Source organism: Athene cunicularia (genome assembly GCF_003259725.1).
Source record: "Athene cunicularia isolate RWA chromosome 13 unlocalized genomic scaffold, athCun1 chr13_part1, whole genome shotgun sequence".
In the NCBI taxonomy this organism is placed as follows: Eukaryota; Metazoa; Chordata; class Aves; order Strigiformes; family Strigidae; genus Athene; species Athene cunicularia.
The window spans coordinates 1,335,321-1,342,320 of record NW_020799117.1 but is presented as its reverse complement, the minus strand read 5'-3'; the positions used below and the strand labels follow the sequence as shown (position 1 = coordinate 1,342,320).

Below are 7,000 nucleotides of genomic sequence, written 5' to 3'. Positions count from 1 at the left end.
TCATTTGGGGTTTCTTCCTTTTTTAACTTTCTTTGACCCAAATCACCGCCCCAGACAGTACGTTCCTGTACCCAGAACGCCGGCAGCGCCAGTCGTCACCTCGCCGAGCTCGCCCTGCCCTGCTCTGGTTCGGTGGTGGGAGAGGGGCACGTCCACGCACACCCGTGCCGTGGAGCCCTCCGTGGCCTCGCCGCTGACCCCCCGGCCTGACCTCGGGGATGCGCTGGGGTTCTTTTGGCACCTGAGGCGCGGCCGTGTCGCCCCCGGCGCGTGCAGGCCGGTGACCTCCAGCCGAGCCCACCACCCCATCCCGTCCTGGGAGGGAGCTGCGGGGCTGACTCCTGCCCGCTCCCCTTCGGATCTCACACCGAGCCCCGCAGGTGCAGCACCTGGGGACGTCTGAACTACAGGGGCCCCGGTTGTGGCAATTCTTGGCATTTTGGGTGAAAAAAAAACCCAACCCGGTAGCTATCGGTGCAGTTATGGTTCTGCAGGTCTGAGCTGCCTTCTGCTGCGGTGCGTTTGCCTGTCGAGCTGAAGGCAGCCTGTGCCTGGCCCTGCCTGGAGCGTTCATTTTATCCCAGAACAAACCCTACAGCGTCGTTCTACGCTGAAAATAGATTTTAAGAATTAACGGGTGGGTCCCAAGGGTGTTTGTCTCTGGACTTAGTCAGCGGGGACTTTTCCCGGGGCGATGGGCAGGTGCTGGCTGAGGGGGCTGGCTGTGCCCTCACCCCGGTCACGCTGCGCATCGGGTGTTTTTGGGTGTGCTCGTGGCTGCTGGGGGGCTCCGTGGCCGTGCTGCACAGCCCCCGTGCCCTGGCTGCCCGCGCCGGGGCAGGAAGAAGGCTCGCCGGCCTCCGGAGATAAGGGTGTTTTTTTATGGCTGAACTGTTTTGAAGCCTCTGTTGAATGCGTTCATGGATTAGACCTTAATTCCTGTACAGGGCCGGGGGTGTGTTCCACTGATGCCCTGGCTGTGGTCAGCGGGGCCATGAGTAATGGTGATTTTGCTGGAGTGTTAATTAATGCCCAAGCGCCGGCGCTGCCTGGCCTTGTGGCTGTCTCGCATCCGTGTGTGGCCGCAAGCTCCCCACAGAGGGGCTGCAGGGCCCTTTGTGGGGAGGTTTGGGGGTGCTAGGGGCTGAGGGTGAGTGTCCCCTCCCTGGCTGTGATGCTCGGCTGTCCCATGCGTCCCTCCACTGCGGGTGGCCCCTTCTCATGCAATTCCAGTGATGCCTCTGGCTTCTCCAGCAGCGACCTGGCGCCAGACAGCATCTAGCCCAGCTCTTTCCACAGGCGTTGCCCCCGGCGGGTGGCAGGTCCGAGCTCTGGCTGTGCGTGGGCCATTACAGACCCTCTGGGCGTCCATCCGTGGGGATGGAGGTGCTCCAGGCGTGGAATGATGCTGCACTGCCTCTTGCTGGGTGTTTCCATTTCACCACCTCAGGTGTTTGGGACAGCACTGCCATGAGACGGTGCAGGTGGGACCTGGTGGCCATTTCTGACAACGACCAGGCACTTGCTTCTCTTACCCAGCTTTTATTTTTCTCCGGTGTCTCCAAGCGGTTCGTCTCCCCGTGGCTGGGCAGGGTGGCCTTACCTCACCGCAGGCATCGCCTCCACGTACGGTCCTTGGCTGTCGTGGAGGACGTGCGGGTGCAGGGCCGGGCAGGTTCGGGGAGCAGCAGATCCCCAGCTCGGGGCACGCTGCTGCTGGAGCAAGGGGCTCGGAGGGTGTCTCGGCTCTTGGCACAGCCAGGCAGCCTGCAACCGAAGTTACTTGAAGTCTTGGCAATATCCTCTCTCATTTTCCTTCCTCTTGCATTTTCTGCTGAATGTTTCACATCCTCTTTGTTTTAAGACAGGCGCGAGGGGAACGTAACTCTTTGTGTCTCAGCGAGGAGCGAGGCGGAGGTTGGCTTCGATGGGGCTGTGGTGAGGCTAGGTGGCGGGGAGGAAGGTGCAGGAGGGAGGAAGCCCCCTGCGCAGACCCCACTCTGCCAACACCCGCGCAGGCAGGAGCGGCGTGCAGGGACGGTGAGGCTGGTGTAAAGGCCCATGAAGTCTCTCTCTGGGTTTGGTGGAGGAGCTGTTCTACAGCTTCCCCATTTTTGCCCTCTGTGAAGGTATGGCAAGAAATGGAGCTGATTCAGAGTGCTTTCTCCTTCATTTAATAAGGAATAAATTCAGAAGGTTGAAAAGAATCCTCATTTGCTGGAGGGCTGGTCTTGCTAAATATCCTCTGATTCTGTGGGCATCTCTGGAGTGCGGGTATATATATGTATATATAGAAATACTGTTTTTTTTTTTTTTTTTCACCCCAGTGAGTATTTGTGCCTATTTCTTTTGTCTCCCTTTGCTGCTTGGCTGGAATTAGGAGTGACCTGGTTTTCAGCAAAGCATGTCCCTCTTTCTCCCTTACACGCCATACATAAATAATTCAGAAAGTTTTGCAAATTCAGAGACCTCAAGTGAGACATAAATAATAAACTTGAAACTCGGATGCTGTAAAACTTGTTCTCCAGCGAAGGAGCTGGGGTGACCATCGGTACCAGGGATACAGAAGCATTTTGCTCCTTTCCGTGTTCCCTGTGCCTGCGGAAGGGGCAGGCAGGGAGCTGTGTCCCGGCTGGCGGCTGGTCCTGGTGTGGCAGCTGCCTGTGGTGTCGGCAGTGCCACCAGCCCCTCTGCTTCTGGGGAGGGGGACGTCCAGGCCAGCCGCCCCAGTGGTGCTGCAGAGAAAATGACGGTGCTTGCTTTGGAAAACGAGCAACGCACGTAAGGATGGAGGATGTGGGGCTGCAGGTGGCTGGCAGCCGTCGCCTCCCCTGTACTGCTGTGAGGGGCTGAGCGGGGACACCCTCCTCCTTCCCTTCCTCCTCCTCCTCTTCCTCCTGCCCGCAGCCCCCGGGTCTCCCGTGCTGTGTCCCCGTGGGGATGGGGCTGTGGGTCTGTCGTCTCCTTTGGACGTCGGAGCTGCAGTCCGGTGGTGCCCTGCCACGTTTCTGCTCTTGTTTTGTTTTGCTTTTTCCTCCAGCTCCCAGGCACTAATTTGAAGCCACCGAACTCGTCCACGCCCCGGCTGCTGCTGCGCTCGCACGTCCCAGGCTGCAATTTGGGCGGCGGGGCCGGCGGGGGCTCTGCAGCCCTCATCCCGGTGAGGGGTGTGAGGGCCGGACCCCGGCCGGGCTGGGCCGTGCCCGGGGCTCTCGTGGGAAGGGTGGAGGTGCCTGTGCTCCCGAGAGGCCCAGTCGGGCTGGTTTGGGGTTTTGGATCCTTTTTCCTTTGGCTGTTTGTTGGGACGATCCGTGCTTGCCCGCATAGCGCTGGGGTCGCGGGGGTGGCCTCTGCTACCGCCATGGGTGATACCAGGAGGGATTTTTCTGAGGCTGTGGGGTTTCCTGGGACACATCCTGCTCCGTGCCTGCCGTGCAGCTTAAAAAGCAGAGTGGGGTGGTTGTGTGGTTCCTGGCGGTGCCGTCGCCGTGCTGGGCTCGGCTCGTGGACCCTGCGCTTGCACACAGATTCTGGTCACGTCTCAGCAGGCTCTTGCTGAAACCGAGCCTTCCCGAAACGTCTGTGCCTGTGGTGTGGTGCGGCCGTGCCCTACCCGGGGCTGGTGCCGACTCCACAGCTCGCCTGGAAGGGAAAGTGAAACTTCTGTCCAGTGTTTAACATGAGCAGTTAATTCCCTTTCGATACAAACAAGGCTCAGGCTGGCAATAAGGAAACAATTCAGATTTGGCCGATGCCTTCAGTTTCCTTCTGCCCCATCCGGCTTTGGTACCGTTTCTGCCTCTCCCTGCCTGCCCCCCAGTTTGGCAAGCTCGGTGCCCCCGGGAGTGGCACCCCAGAGTCTGGGGAGGCCCTGGCTTGGGTGGGTAGAGCTGCAGACAGAGAACGTGGCGCCGTGCACACGCAATGGCCTCGTTTGCCTGCGGGTGTGTTGGAGGAAGAGCCGTGGCTTGGGTGGCTTTGTAACCTGGTGCTCTCTGGGGTGTCAGGTCCGTGTGCCCCAGCACTGCAGGCACCTGCCAGCCCTGGGGAGGAGAAACCCGAAGTCCTTCTTGTCCCTGAAGAAAGCAGTAACAGCCCAAACCTTCCCGTCGCCCGCACGCAGAGGAAGGATTGGGATACAGAGGGTTAGGCCTGGCCTTTCCAGGAACAGCCCTTATTTGTGCAGGTGCAAACACGAATGGTTAGAGCCGTGCTCCTGGCCAGGAGACAGCTGTACTTCTGCAGGCTTGGGTCTGGAGGAAAAGGAGTGTTATGCTTTCTGGAGGGTGCAAAAATAAAAACAACCTTCCCCCCCGTTGGGTTGCTGTGGCTGCTCGCGTTCGCTTCTGCTCTGCTTGTGCCATGAGAAATGGGGTTTGGCTGCCACCGTCGAGCGCTCGGTGCCGGCCGCCTACGAGCAGCAGTGGGGTGCGAGGGCTGCGACGGTGACTCACGCCGCTCTTGCCACACAAGCCCCTTTCGCATCTTCCAAGGGCCGAGGAATTGAAATTGCTGCCTCGCGGCGGGGAGGATTTCCTGGGGCTCGTGCGGGCAGCAGCCCCGGTCCCTTCCTGGGCGGTGGGACCCAGCTTCGCCCCGTGCTCGCAGGGGTGGGGTGTCTCTGGCAGCGGTGGGGCACGGCCGGGCCCCCCGCGAGGCCACCCTGGGCCCTCTGCCTTGGCTGGGCAAGCAAACCGCAGGGCCAGTCTGGGTGGAAAGCACGTGGGTTTGGGGTTTGCTTGCTAAGATGATTCTGATTTTTCCTGCTTTGTTCACCCAGTGAAGGTGTAAGGTGGCTCCCCGTGTATTTTTCCCCTCTCTTTCTTTCAGAGGGCTGAAGGAAACGTTTGGTGTGGGGAGTACTGAGAGGTATGTGGTTACAGCTCTGCCAGTTCTGCACCAGCAGGGCCAAAGGCAAAGAGGACTTCTCCCTCCCTTGCATGACCTGTGTGGCTTGTGCAGTCACATATTTAATAGCTCGTCTGGTATTTTATTCAAACGAGGGGTAATACAAATGATAATACTCTGCTTTATTTTCAGCCCAACTTGAAAGCTCCTCCTCTTCCTCTCTGGTGGAACTTAGCGACAGGAACATGTTCCTGCTCGGGGGATGCTCTTTGTTTCTGCTGGTGGGTCTGCACCGTGAGTCGTGGAGGGACAGTTCTGCAGCCAGCGTTGGCTCCAGAGCGTGGCACACTGACCCCGTGGGGCTCAGCCGGGTTTGTAAGAAGGAAAACCCAGGGTGCGACAGCCCTTTGTCCTGCTGGGCCGTTGCAGTGGTTCCCAGGGTCGTGATCCGTGCAGGAGGCTCGTGACGACACCCCCAGGCATCGTCTGTCTTCCCAGCGTCTCCCCCATCCACAGCTGTGACCCCTGGGTGCTGCTGTGTGTGGGGAGCAATGGGGAGAGCCCAGCTCCTGAGCGGGGTGGGCTCCTCGAGTCCCTCCGGCTGTGACCCCACGGCTGCCACCTCCGCGGGGCTCTAGCCAGATCCAGGCTCTCGGCAGCACCGGGTCGGGGGGGAAGCTGGTGAGCAGAAGGGCCTGGGCGTGCAGGAGAGTGTGCGTGATTACGTCTTTTAAATTATGCTGGCAGAAGGCTCATTAGTGGGGCTTGGAGATCTTTTTAATTGGAAGCATGCCACAGAGCACCTCTGGGTGCATGTCCCAGGCGGTGTCCGGAGAAGCTGCTGACCTGGCGGATGCCACTGCCTGGCTGTGGCACCAGCACAGACCAGGTGTCCTGCGTCAGGTTAAACTCAACCCTTTTGGGTTGGCGGGGGATGGACTGGGGAGGAAACAGTGGCTTTGAGAGGCAGGGTGTGCGCTGCTGGAGAGAAAAGTCTGAGCAGGAGGTTGGGTGGACCCGGAGAGAGGGATGCAGAGGCGCAGGGTGGGATGTCCTGGTGTTCCTCCAGCACCGGGAGCTGGGTACCTGCTGGGTCCTGCTCCTACTTCCAGCACGGAGCAGATTTGCCTGATTTGGGTCAAGAGGCCGTCTTTCCAAGGCTGCAGCTGTGCCAGAACAGCCCCATCTCGTGTCTCCATTTGTTCCGGCCATCCCGCCGTGCCGAGCGGTGCATGCGGTGTCTGTGGCATTACCTGTGTGCCCCGGGACATGGGCTGGGGGTGGTGGGCTCTTTTGATTTCCTACATTTATTTATTTATTTATTTATTTATTTATTTTTCCTTTGGGGGTGGCAACTCACAATGACGTTGAAAATGCGTACGAGGAAATGCTGTTCCCATGGTTGCTGCGGGGAGGGTGGGAGGCGGTGGTGCCGGGGCTCTGCTGCCTGGCCCCCTGCTTTTCTCCAGGTTGGCACATGCCGTGCTTCCCTGGCTGGTCCCAGCCGGGCAGAAGCCTGGAGCGGGACAGGATAGGACGTGGTGAGCGGGCTCGGCCCTCGTGGTGCTGCCAGCCCCCTCCCCGGCTGGCAGAGGGGGAATGCTGACCCCTCTGCTCTCACCCCTCCCCGTAGGCACCCTGAAATCCTTGTGTAGCCGTGCACAGAGTGGGGCAGGGCTGCTCCAGGGGTTTACATCCCCCCACTTGAGCAAAGGGGCTTCAGGGACCCCTGCCCTGGCCGAGGGGCGGCGGCAGCAGCGTGGCAAAGCAAACCCTGCAGTGGTTTGGGCAGCCCTTTTGCACCGGCCGGCAGCGGGACAGCAGGAGGTCAGGCTTTCCTGGGTATCCTGTCACTGTGCTTGGGTTTTTTTGTTTTTTTTTGTTTTTTTTTTTCTTTTTTTTATCTGCCAGTTTTAAACCAGGTTTGGATGCAGCGTGATGAGTAGCTGTAGCGTGACCGCAGTGGGTGGGAAGGGGGGGGCAAAGCGAGGGGGAGCTCGTACCAAAACCCGCACAGCTTGTTCGCTTCTCGGTGCTCGGTGTGAATCATCCCTCCCTCCTCCCCCGGGCACGCGAGCGGCTGTCACTGTGGCCAGCAGAACCGAGGCTGTTTTCCCTCTTTTCCTGGCACTCTTCCCCCTCCACCCCATAC

The 7,000-nt window shown here is 59.7% G+C and overlaps 1 protein-coding gene across 3 annotated transcripts in view; it reads left to right on the top strand.

The window, feature by feature from the left end:
• Positions 1-7,000, top strand: part of ARHGAP26 (Rho GTPase activating protein 26) — a 157,885-nt gene that overhangs the window by 19,998 nt on the left and 130,887 nt on the right. Inside the window, exon 1 of one of the 3 annotated variants that reach the window (XM_026858407.1) lies at positions 4,851-4,869. The exons of the other annotated variants lie outside the window; for them this stretch is intronic. The gene's annotated coding sequence lies outside the window, so the exon portion shown is untranslated. Of the gene's footprint in view, positions 1-4,850; positions 4,870-7,000 lie in introns of those variants that run through there. 3 annotated transcript variants of the gene reach the window in all.